General features: G+C 40.0%; 1 long non-coding RNA gene across 3 annotated transcripts in view; it reads left to right on the plus strand.

Moving 5' to 3' along the window:
- Positions 1–13060, plus strand: part of LOC138690757 (uncharacterized) — a 73129-nt gene that overhangs the window by 32883 nt on the left and 27186 nt on the right. The window contains exon 2 of one of the 3 annotated variants that reach the window (XR_011329543.1): positions 10474–10550. The exons of the other annotated variants lie outside the window; for them this stretch is intronic. This is a non-coding gene — a long non-coding RNA (uncharacterized lncRNA). The remainder of the gene's footprint in view (positions 1–10473; positions 10551–13060) is intronic. 3 annotated transcript variants of the gene reach the window in all.

The raw sequence follows: 13060 nt of genomic DNA on the forward strand, positions 1-13060 counted from the left end.
TTTAAAGTTCAACCCTGCTGCCAAAGGGAAAGTTTCTCAGTGTAGGGAATGAGTACACAGTAGCTTTTGGTGGCTACATCATTCCGTATAAATGAACTGCTTTAATTGATTCTAAATGCAATTAAATAAAATTATCTAGAAATTGGTAGACATATCCATGACTGCAAATAAAAATTGAGTCTGCTTGAACAGGCTTTCTTCTTTCTGATAAACATCATGATGTCACAGCCTTCGATTTTGTGACTAATGTATGAAGCAATTCCTTCCAGATCAAGACAGATCTTCGCACAGGCACACCAGAGCTTTTCCACCTTCTGTTTCAGTGAACAATAATCACGCTGGAATATGCGTAAGGATCTTTATGAAACTGCTATACGTGCATTCCTTAAATACTGTTGAGAAAATGTGCGTGTCCACCATAGATCTGCAAATGGACTGTGATATAATGGGCATAAAGTATGTATGGAAATGCAGGACGCATAAAAAGCGTTTGGACAAAGGATGGATCAGACCGTGCAGGGAGTTATTGCCAAAGAAGCAGATCGAGATGCTGGTTTTAGTCAGTACAATCTAGTCGGAGCTCAAGCGAAAATGATCCCAGGGATCTCGCGTGGGAGAGCTGGGTCGAGGTCTCCACCCCAGCACCCCCCACGCTGTGTCTTGTTGGAAGACCCAGGGAAGAGGCTCCTGTTAGTAAGACGGGAGACTCTAGGAGTTTTTATACCAGGAATAAGGTTCCTCTCTTCGGTTTTGCTATGCAGAATTTTTAAATTATGCACTAAGAAATTACTCCTAGGGGATGCATATGTCTATATACTGTATGAGTGTGGCTGATGTCTCTTTGGGTGAGAAGGACCTGAAGGAAGACGGCACAGAGCAGGGAACAGCCGAGCTCAGGGAGGCCGACGTGGGTTTAGACGCTAGCTCGGGGGACAAGAAGGCTGAATACAAGTTTGTTCTGCTCATAGCGCTCGCTGGTACCTGGCACCGTACTCACACAATTCGTACTTCTTTTCATGTTGATAGTCATTGCCAAGGCTTGATTTTGGATCTACTGGTTACGTAGGTTTTTGTTACTGTCTTTCCTCTGTATTAAGATGCACTGTAGGGATTTTTTTATGATATTATTTAACATTTATATTGATTTTTTTTTTGAAGAGTGCCTTTAAAAGAATTACTCCTCATCAGCCATGCTGATATAAAAGCATAGTTACTATAATAATGGCCTTTGAATACTGTCCATTAAACTTTGACATTTAAAGTGTTTACTGTGAATACATATTAGGTTTCTCATTAAAGATGAGGTCTGGCTTTCTTGATGTGACTCTTAGATTAAATCAGTCTAATCCAAAATAAATACAAAGATGGAGAATTCATAACAAGCCGCCTTGTAGATTCTCTGTGTGTAAAACAGCAACTGTTTTTGTGGCAGAAAGATTTCATTTTAGTGTCTCCTTTTTGGCCCTCAAGAGAAAAAAGAAAAAAATCTATTCATTGTGTATAAAACCTTTTGCACTTTGACATAAGTCCTTCCAGCAGAATCCCTTTTTTTATTGAAACAAACTTAAACCATATTCCATTTCACAAAAGCGAAATGTGCTGAACATGTGCTTTTTAAAATAGAAGCATGTGCATCCACTCTCTACAAGAAGATACTTTCTGAGAGTAGTCTCCCGGGAAGGTCCATTACCCAAAATCCAGTGAGCACAGGAAAAGGGTGAAACAGTATTAGATCAAGCTTTACTAAGCTGGATGGCCCAGGCTGTGGAATAAGTGATATTTAATATGTGTGCTTTGAGGCTCCTGTTGAGTGCCCTGTTTGGTAACCCGGATCAGGATGCTTGTTTAGTGGATAAAAGTGTAACTTTAGAAATTGGCAGGAACTTTCTGTGCTTGGCCACCTGTACTCTCAGCCAGATATGGTGTAAGGAGACTCAGAAAAGCACACTTTTCAAAGTTTGTTCTGTTTCACTTCCTTACAACTGCCAGGTTCAAAGAACCATTTATTTAAAAAAAAAAAAAAAGCCTCATTCAGTTCAAAGATGCGTTTATAAAGCTCACTAGTCTTTATGATCAAGCTCATACTTTGTCTTCCCGTTACTAAAATAATACTTTTATCCTGCCCTCTTTTTCCCCCTCTCATCTGTTTTGTTATGAAAACATAACTATAATGAAGGACTCAGGCATTGTATTTTCCAGACAGTGTGATACCATAAGTAATATAAAATGGGATTCTTTTTTTGTGGAGTTTTTGCTGTCAATAATAATTGTATCAAAAATAATGTGAACTCCCACCGAAGCCTGCATAGTCAATCAGCATAAAGTATTAGCACTTCAGGGACACAAAGGCTCTGAGCCTGATAAAAGAGATTGGACTGAGAATTTTGACCTAAGAATATAATAATGTCTTCCAAGATCTCATTATGCCCGTGCCCATTCGAAACCATCTGGGGCCCAGAATAATAAAAGGAGTGGTGTGAATTTATGAACCCATAGATCTAGCCATGCCCCCTTGGATATTGTGTTGGATTAGTAGATTTACTGCTAATCCAAACACTGTGGGCAAAATTATGTCTTTACATCTGCACTGCGGATCTCCGAGAACTGCAGTAAGTTAAACGTTTGAAGGGTTGACAGCAGCTCCCCTGCTTCAGGCACAATCTTCTGGCACCCTGCCACCTTCCCAAAAGTGCAGCTCCTCAGATGCACGTCCTCCACGTCCTGCCGTGGCAGTTCTCCAAAGGGAGATGCTGCCGAGCAAATGAAAGGGGGCTAGCGAGCAAAAAAAGTCACCGCGGCTGCCTGTAACAGGTGGGAGCGGTGTCAGCTCGGTGCAAATAAGGCACAGTTGGCGTGGGGAAGATTGATCCGTCGTCTTCAAGTTGCCTCAGGTGCAGAGCCCGAAGAGAAGAGACTCGATGTTTAATTGGGGGTGTCTTCAGCTAAATAAAATAGTCAGATGCAAATCCTTTTCCTAAGGGGCAGCCATGTGGACTTGTGACCTTTCTTTGAATGATTTGGAGCCCAGAAATCAATGATTACACTAAATCCATAATTATATTCTTTTCATCTGTGGCAGGGTACTGATAGCGTGACAGATGTGAGACCTTGAAAGCATGGAAACTTCAAAGACCGTTGAGATGTGTTAGACACCATGGACATGTGGAGCAGTAAAAAATAAAATTAAAAATAGAAAAAGACTGCTCTACCAGTGCTTTAGGTGATCTCTCTCCTTCACACATATATGTACACACATGTACATGTGCACTTGTTTACGCACATGACTTGAGTCCCTGGAGTCCCCAGGGAAGAGGAGTTGGAGTAACTGCTGTAAATCAGCAAGCTTTGGCCAGCTAGAAGAATTAAATATTTTAATAGTTGTCTTGTTTTGGCTCAAGAGGCTTCCCAAAGAAAGAAAGGGATGGGCTGGGTTGGCAGACATAGCTGGAGGCACTGCCTGGAATTAAGAAAGGTGAATGTCTACCCGTATCTCTTATACTGCTGCCGGGTAACACAGCCAAGCTGGTGTGGTTTTTTAGGAGATGTTTCTCAAAAATATGTTTTTCCTTTTAAGGAAGCAGAACTATACCTTATCGTTATTTCTGTGTTTGGTAATAAGAAGTTGCAAGGAGAAATACTGGGTCAGCCTGAGGAGGGTTGTCGGCAGGGGATGGTAAGGGAAGCTCAGCCTTCACACCGTGGTCCCCAGGTGGAAGGATGCAGGTTCCCACCTGGGGAAGAACACGCCTGGGGGCCCGTGACCCCAGAGATGCTCCGTGGAGATGCCGATGTGAAAGGTGTAGTTAACCACAGAGCTGTGACAGGTAGTAACTTTTAATTTTATTTTTCTTTTAGACCATGTGGGAAGCGCAAGGGTTCTGGTCTGCTTAGGTACCACGTGAGAGGGGAGGAGGGTGGCTGGTAACATAAAAGAGACCAGGATTGCAGGGAGACAAAACAACTCGTGTTAGACCAACTACTTCAGAAAACTGGATTTTTGGGTGCATACAGGATCTTCGCTTCTTCGTAACATGTTGTGCTGTGTCTTCTGGCGTAGAGAACATCACCTGGCTGTCAGTGCTGCCCTGGCACATCTTTAATTCCAGTACGTGGCACACCAGGTTCCTACAGCTGGTGTAATTTTTGCTGCAAGTATATAAAGTGAGATATGTTGGCTAGGGGGGATTGTGTTGTTTGTACAGGAAAACAAGAAAACAATGACAGAGGTGATTTCAAAAAGTGTTATACCATCTTTTCTGTTGCTGCTTATGGCTTAGGATACATATGCAGAAGAATGCATGAGCAGAAGAACTGCACACAAAGTGGTTGGGGGATTTAAGAGTGAATGAGTGACACGTCACCTAACTGCCAATGGTGAAGTAAGTCCATGGGTCCAGGTACTCCCTAACTGAGAGGAGGTAAAAGTCACCATGGGTAAAAATCTGTAAAAAAGAAATAGTGTTTCCCATCTATTCCAAATTCAAAATTCGAAATTTTTTTTTTTCATTTAGTGTGGTGCCTTGAAGCCTTTGCAGGTGGAGAACAAATGCTTTAGCAGGGAAAAGGAAATGATGTTCCCAATGTTTCTCTGGTATTTGCAGCTGTGAATGTAGATGAATATCTTACTGTTCATCATACTGGAATAGTTGAGGGGCACAACATGGATATTTTTTATTTATTATAACTTCAATAAATAATAAAACTATTTAATATTAATCCAAATTATTTATTAATAATGTTTGCTTCTTGAAAAATTCCGTGTGAATTAGAAATTTTGGGAGTACTGTTAGAAATTAATTTGCCTGAACTCTGCATGGTAATATGTCAAAAGCACATGGTAAATGAAATGATTTGTATGTTCCTGGCATTACATGTTACACTGATACTCATAACTAAATGGTGGATCAGGAAACGATGGTATGAAATACATGGATAAGATAAGTTGAAGATGTGTAGAGGCTACCGTCAATACAGGAAACTTCATAACCATATAATTCACTCTTGTACAATTTCTTAACATTAAAATGTGCAAATGTAAGTTGAAAGTGATGAGGATCTTGTTTTTTCTCTAAAATTTGGAACTTTAATATTAGGTTCCTTTTTGAATTCCAGTGTAGAAATCTCAGAAATAAAAAAAGCACATAAAAATGCAGAATCTCCCCAATATTACAAGAATTATTTAGTTTCTAAGTCAAGATCAGAAGGCTTATCTCTTTAGCCTGATCCTGAGATCACAAAATACTGGACCGTCACTGATCTTGGAGTCTGAAATGCCTGAATGATAACCTTGAGCTAGTGTTCTCTCTTGGAAAAAAAGCCCAGATTTGGAGGAAGCATCCCTTAAGAGGATGATTTTTTTTCATAAATGTTTGTAGTTTGAAGCTCTTTGGGCAGCTCTAAGATCAGAAGTGTCTCATCAGAGATGGATCAACAGGCAGAGCGTAGCACAAGTAGCCAAGTGCACATGGAGTTTCTTTCATACCTGTACAATTTATTGATAACTAGTGAAGCTTTTGAAAATAACCGGATTTGAACACTCCAGTAACTCCAGCAGTTTCTCTTCACTCCCCCTGTGCAATCCCCACTCTGAGACAAGCCCTTCCCGTCATCTTTCCGCTTTGCCATTTTTAATATCCACTTACAATTCATTCTCCAAATGTTCTTTCATTAGTTTCTCTCCTCCTTTCTTTCCTCTGGTTCTGTTTCTTCGTCGTACCACTCCAACAGCACTGCTTAGCCGGCACGCCGAGCCTTTCTTTTCCTGGTCACCAAAGGAGCATCTTCTGGAAGGCCACTCACGTAAAGTCAGCCAAATACTTGTGGAGAATTTAAAGATACCTGGTCAGAGCCAGTTACTTGTATCTCTTAGGTCTGTTTTTTCAAGGTAGATTAATTGTTGAAGTGCTTCACCAGTTGCATACGTATTATATAGTCATTTTATCACTTATGTAGACTCCTGTGAAAGGAGTATCATACCCATTCCTCAAAATATTCAAATCTTACCTTTTCTAACACAGGGGGCACCAAGATGAACAAACTAGTTATACATGCATGGAAAGTAGCAAGCTGAAAGTAATTGTGTATTCAGTTTTAATGGAGCTGAATCTCCTGCTGAGATTTCAATATCTGACAGCATTGCTTTCATTGCCCCAAATGCCCAACCTTTTTCTAATGTTTGACCTTGGGTATGATTATATTTCTGTATGTATCTCAAATGATGCAAAATCATTTGCCTATATCAGTCATCTCTCGCTGACAGTCCTGTTCTAGCTCATGGCAGAAGAGAACAAGTCTGATGGCAGTAACAATAGCTAAAATGAGCTTTGATAGATGTTTCTCCCCTTTCAATAAATACATAAAGCATCTCTATAATGTCATTCTGTTAACTGATAAACAACAAAAGGATGAAGGCATTCACTTTTAACTCTATTGCATGCCATTATTTTCTCATTGCCTTACTTAGTGTATATAAGTAATGTGACCTGCAGAATAGAGGACAGGACTGTTGCTTTCAGTGTTGGTTATTTATTTTCTTTTCTATCCAGAGGCCCACCTGCTAAATGAGAACGGCGCAGGTGTATGACAGGCTTTACCACGCCAGTTTTGCCCCAACATATTGACCCACAAAGCCGGGTCTGTTCTTGGCGCGCTCTCAGTGCGATTTCACATAACCCACAGCACCGGCTTTACATCTCTCCGTGCCCGAGGTCAACGTGCCGCACTGGCTCCTTGCAGAAATCCAATTCTTTGTGCTCATCTCCTGCTTTTTTTTTTTTTTTCTCCAGCCCATCTAGCCCTGTCCCATTATTAGCCTTGTAGTACTTACTCTAGAGAAGCTCCCGTCTAAGGCACACAGAAGTGGGTGCAGGAGGCAGCCCGTTTGGGCGCAGTGCAGTGGGTGGCATTTACAGATGCGTACAGTGGTTTGGGGATGATATAGCAACTAGATTACCGGTGTTAAGGAGAGAACAAGGAGTTTCATCCCGCTCCCTGTAACCCCACAATGAAGCGGTCGTCGGAGAGGAGCGGTGCTGGAAGCCTTGGCGGTCGCGGTGAAGAGGGGCTGCCAGGTAGATGGGGACAAAGGGACCGTTTTTTAAGTGCAACTCCAACAGGCAGTCTCAGTGTGATTAATGTTCCTGTACTGGTAACGAGAGCATATCCCTAAAGAGAGAAAATTTGATAGTGGCCTCTTTTTTTAGGTCTGTGTAAGCTGGGCACGTTATTTTAATAGTACACCATTTAAGGTATTTATCTTAATTTAAAAAAATAATATTTCCCTTGTTGTTTGCAATTGCCCACTAGAAATGAAATCCCTTTCCTGACTGAGTATCCTTTGCAATCCTGAGCTGGTTGTTATTGCAGGTTGCCTCGGGAATACCGAGTTACTGAGTTTCAGACTTTCTTCAGAAATACTGAGGGGAGTTTAACAGCATTTGAAAACACAGATAAAGAAATACATGGACCGTGCAAACAAAAGTAAGTGGGATAAAAAGAGATGTGTTTACTAGAGTGGTGGAGGAAAAAAAAGGTCCACAAAGAAGCCCCTTGGTCTGATTACAAGACTTGTTAGGGATGCAGAGCACTGACCAAGTTCACTGGAGTTTGAAATCCCAAGGGTAGTTTTAGGTTTCTTTCTGTAGACTTCAGAAAGTGACTTAATAATTCATTTGAAACTCTGCAAAACTTTCTGTTGACTGACTTTACTCCCTCTTCAAGCAGATTTTTAGTTTTGCTCAGAGATTTTAACCCAGTATAGAGGAAACATAAACAGATGGAGAACTAAACCCCCAGACTAAACAGAGAGTTTCACACTCCTCTAGATGGATGTGGACAATCTGACAATTAGTTTGTCTGAATTTGCAAAGAAAAGAGGGGCACAGGTAGGCTCTGTTAAATCTGCTATTGCTGTACACCGACTTGCCTTAACACAGCCTCTCCACTTCCCAAGAACAAGGACAGGGAGAAATAAAGGCAAATACAGGTGTTTGTGTGTAAAAGGGGGTAGAGATTTAGTGCCGTGAGCTACTGCTAGACAGCAAAGCATAAACTGCACTGTGCTCTTGTTTAAAAAGCCACCACCCTCCAAAAACCCCACCCAGACCAAAAAAAATCATCAGATGAGGTACGTAGCTGGTGTGTGTGTCTCCAGTGGGGCCGTTCGGAAACAACATTTTGGAGCATTTTCTCTTTCCCTGTTAGCGTTTCCCATTCACCTGATTTCCTTTTGGAGCACTGACCCTGCTCATCCCTTGCATCCTCCAGGATGGCTTTTGCCGAGCACCGTGCTCCATGCTGATGTCCCCCCCCAAAAAAATTCCCGAGGAGGTGCATGATGCGTTGCTTTTGCTCCAAACCCAAGCCCAATGCCAAGGTGATGCCTGTCTCCCTGTAATCGCGCCGCGGGACGTGATGCTTCTTTGCCAGCTGGGCTGAGCCGCGGCACAGGACCGCAGCCAAAACCAGGCGTATACGCCCCAAATACTCCACAGCGTGGGGACTCCTTTTGCCAGCTGTAGAAACGAAGGAGAGAATTGCAACCGCTACACTTCTCTAAGGCTATAAAAAAAAAAAAAATTGTGCTGCTTGAAGTTAACTCAGTGGCACCAAGTACAAGGTGGGCTTCAGAGGTGGTGGTGTTTAATATTCTGTTTGAGGATGCTGGCCCTAACGCCAATATATATTAATAGGTGCGTCGTTCCAGGAAAAAATATGTTGTTTTAAATGTAAGCGCAGTGTTAGCAGTCGAATAGATACAGTGATAAGGTGTTAACTCTGACCTCGTAATTAAATGTAAATACAGCATAAGAGCAAAGCAGGGGACTATGTAAACAGGTAAAGGAGGAAATATGGCCTGGTTCTTTTCTTAATGTCTTTGTTTGGGCTGTAATGGTAAGAGAGGATTTATTAATCAGAATAAAAAGGCTTCCACAAAGAATTCATTAATTTATGCATTTTACACAAATGCAAGTTATTGCCTTCAACGCTTTTCTGCTTTTACTTTTAATAAATGTCCCTGGCAAATTTACATTTACTTCTCACTCACAAACATTAGACTGCTTCATTAGTTACTGTTGCTTAGTTTTTTAATATTAACAGTCTCTCCTCCTAAGTGTCTTTTATTGCAGCATACAATCTTAATATTTTGTGGAAAAGATGACATTTCCAAAGAGATCAAAATGCTTATTGGCCATTTACTTCATTCTCGTGCCTGCCTCAGCAGTGGCACAGTCCTTCGCCTTGTCTCTTAAGATAATGTATTAAAACTGTCAAGCTACCAATCATTAAGGCACCAGGAGCAACCACAGCATGCAAAATTATTCTGCTTTAAGCACAGTTTTAGGCGATTTTCTTCAGGTTTTCTTCTCTCCAAGATGTGGACCTGGCTTCCAGTAGGCAATCAAGTCACACAAATTTCTGCAAAATATATCAAGAAGAGAATCTATTTATAACTACATCTTGGAATTAGCCTTTAAACTAGAAAGAGGTCTTTCCCGAAGATAAGGGGCTTTTGTTTTAGGGAGGAAAAATCTGCCTATAGGTGATATCTCAGATAAAATCATTCATATACTCACACTATGAGTAGCTGTCCAAAAATTAAATGCAATCTGGTAAATTTTTTGTTGCATGCATGTGCGTTTCTTGTGAAAAATGGAAGTTTCTACTCAGAAAGTCAGAACAACATGTACAAGTGGCCCAAATTGGTTTTGATTAACAAGGTTTTCTGCCTAGAAGTCACTTTATCTTCATCCCATTAGCTGGACTCAACAAAACAAATGAATCTAATGCATTAGGCTGAAACACATTCTTGCTGTGTGAATGCAAAGAAAAATCCTCTCAAGAGCCGTGCAACCATCTTCTATAAGTAATGTAGTTTTTCAGCTTAATATTCCCCTTTGAGTTTATACAAAGAGAATGCAAAGTTTTCCGCCTCCTTTTGTTGCCAACTCACATTATGTTTATGTCTGTTGTTCCCAGGTATGAATCGTGCAATGTTGTGATGAGCTGGCTGGTGTGATGTAACTTGGGCCATTTAGATACTTATTCCGTACAGGGTTTGTAGCTCTCATCCTTGTAACGAATACATTTCCTGGATTCTGTTTTTGGAAAAGATCACATCAAGGTGATATTTTTGCCATGGGATCAACAAGTAGGAAACTTTGCTGGTTAAAAAACAGTCTGCGTGCTGCGAGGACCACCTCTCGCCTTGTGTGCTAATCAAAGCAAATAATTCACTTCCACGTCTTAGTCTGATTTTCCTCTTTTGCAATTGTCCGTGAGGAAGCTTATTTTTCCTTGAATATTATTTCAAGTTGTTTAGAAAGTCAGGTATAATGTAATCTTTATTGCCCATGCAAAAGCATGTATTTTGGTACTTGTTCTGTGACTGTTTAGGATTTATCCCAAATATCCAATTTCCAGGTTGATCAATTGTTGTGTTTTCATAACTATTCCAAATAATATCTTTTCTAGACTACTCATAGATAGCTGAAATATGTTTTTGCGAGGAGGAAAGAGGAATCACGCGAGTATTACCAGAATGTTTCAAGGTATTTTGCCCTCTAATTCCACACTATCCTCAGTACCTCTACTATAAAAACTGTATTTAGATTCTAAGTTATCTTGGGAACTATTAGTATGTGCACTTGAATTCATTTGATGTTCTGCATAAGTAAATATGAATATCCAGATGGAGACTATGATCGTGTACCCTAAAGAAGATCTATTCTTGATTATATAAAACGTGAAGATGACTGAATTTTCATTTTTTATTTTGTTTTTCATTTCTCTGAGCAACATAATACATACCTTTGTTTTATTCTTAGGAAAACAGTTATCACTAGAAAATAGCAATTAGGAAAGACTCTTCCAAATTCTGCTAAACAGGCTGGTGATATCTCTTACCAGCAACAGAAAAATTGTGTGCTTAACCAAAGTGCAGTGTCTTAACTGGAAACCTAGTGGGAGTGCTAGTGCTATTTCTGGTTATACTTCAGTATATTATCTAAGCCAAACAGCCAAGAGAATAAATTTGCACATAATATGTGTTTCCTTTAGTGTTCATTATCTTGTTACTTAAAAATTGCCTATGAAAAAGTGAACATGTTCATAGGAACATGACTAAAATATTCTTAATAGAAAATATATGAAAACAAAACGTTATTCAAATTAAACAAAATATACAATTGCAACTGGCGCTGTTGTGTTCAGCTCCAGTAGGCACACTGAATTGTCTTTTTTCCAAATGGATAATTTATTTAATTAACCAAGATGCAATGAATTTTAAATTGTATATTAAAATAGAAAAATTAGGTAGTTAAGAAAAAATATGATGTGGTTTACATTCTTATTCACTGTTAGGAAATTTTGTATTGCGTAATTAAAAATTGCAGTTGGCAGTTTACCCTAACATGAATTTTGCCCACAATAAAAATGTTTTCCTTGACCATGTTGACCTAATGGATTTGAATAATTTTTGAATATTTTAAAAATTCAAATTAATACAGCTGTAAACAATTATTCTTGCATGTGTGTAACTTTTCACACTGGATAATGAAGTGTTTCTTTTGTGGTCATTGTTTTTCATCTGGGAATACACTGTATGCTTAGCATCAAGAAGTCTAAATGTGCTCTATGTATACCCGGTCTTTTACATTTAAAACAGAGCCAGCATGTACAAAGTCCTTTTTTTCCAGAAAAACTCGTATAAACTTTATTCTGCAGTTTCTCACAGGAATTGTACTTCATTGCATTACACTGCTTGATCCTGTTTATCTGCATAATTCAAATGCAACCCCAAAGGATGTAAACATAGTGACAGTTTTTAAACATACTTTCTGATAATCAGTACAAACTATTGCTTGAACCTATTCAATAACATAACACTGACAGACGGAATTCAATGACCCTCAATAACAACAGATAAAATCTCATTGTATAAAATTATATTATGACATGATTGTGTTGTCTTGAGTTATGACTTAGGTTGACTGCAATATGGCATGCTTTTTCTTTAGGAAAAGATGATACTTATTGACATTGAGATAATGCAGGATCTAAATTGCGCAGCCCAAGTTTCTGTAATGAAAAAAACCTCCAAAGAGTAAAAACCTGGGTGTGTCCAATGAGGAGACAAATAAATAGTTAAATACTAGTGTTTTGTTAGCAGGAATATAACTTTTATTTTATGCAAATTTCTTTGCTGGGGCAGATTCTTTGGTAGCTCACGTTGACATTTGGTGGCTCGGTTTAGTCTCCAGTACCGTTAGGAAAACGGATCACGGCAGAGCAGATCAGCATCGGAAATCTCTGCGAGCGGCTGTCGGCAAGAGGTCTCCTTCCATGGGATCTGGCAAACCAAGCCGATTCCTAGGCTAAGGTGGTGGCATGTTGTCCAAATGGATATTTAGCAGTCAAAAAAGCCAAAGACTTTAGAACATGAGGTTGCCTTAGCTGTTGGGGGAACTCATATCTCTAAGATGATGACAGTTCCTGGCCAGGAACGCCAATGTTTCCACCTTCTGTCCTTCCTCTCTTGGTCTGAGCTCCTAACTCCAGAGAACGTGGAACATTGCAAAGTCGGAGTACTATAGGGTGTCTGGTGGTAAAATTGCTGAACAGGAGAATAGCGCAGAGGATGTCTAACTTTCATGTTTACCCATCATCACAAATCTTTGGTGAGGCTCCAGGTAATGTGCAAATGAGCAGGGTCAGGTCCAGCAGGGATTGCTGCTGGGGCTGCTGACGGTTTTTGGCCAGATCTGGCCAAGGCTGTGCTCTTGGTGTCTTAGAGGTTTGGGAGATTTGTGGATAGACAGGTGATTCTTGTTGTTCTGCCCCCCCCCCCCCCCCCCCGAAATAACCAAAATAAAACAAAATATCATTTTTTGCATCTTTAGGAAAGGTATTTCAGTATCTAGTGAGAACCTTCCCCATGTCTTCAATCAGACTGAGTGAGGTAAAATAACCATTAAAAAGTGTCCAGCAGGGTAATGTTCTTTCACTTTTAATTTGAGAGCAATAAAGTTTTTTGTCAAAAAAGCCAGCACTTCCAAACATT

The sequence above is a fragment of the Haliaeetus albicilla genome, chromosome 23 (assembly GCF_947461875.1).
Source record: "Haliaeetus albicilla chromosome 23, bHalAlb1.1, whole genome shotgun sequence".
Classification (NCBI taxonomy): domain Eukaryota; kingdom Metazoa; phylum Chordata; class Aves; order Accipitriformes; family Accipitridae; genus Haliaeetus; species Haliaeetus albicilla.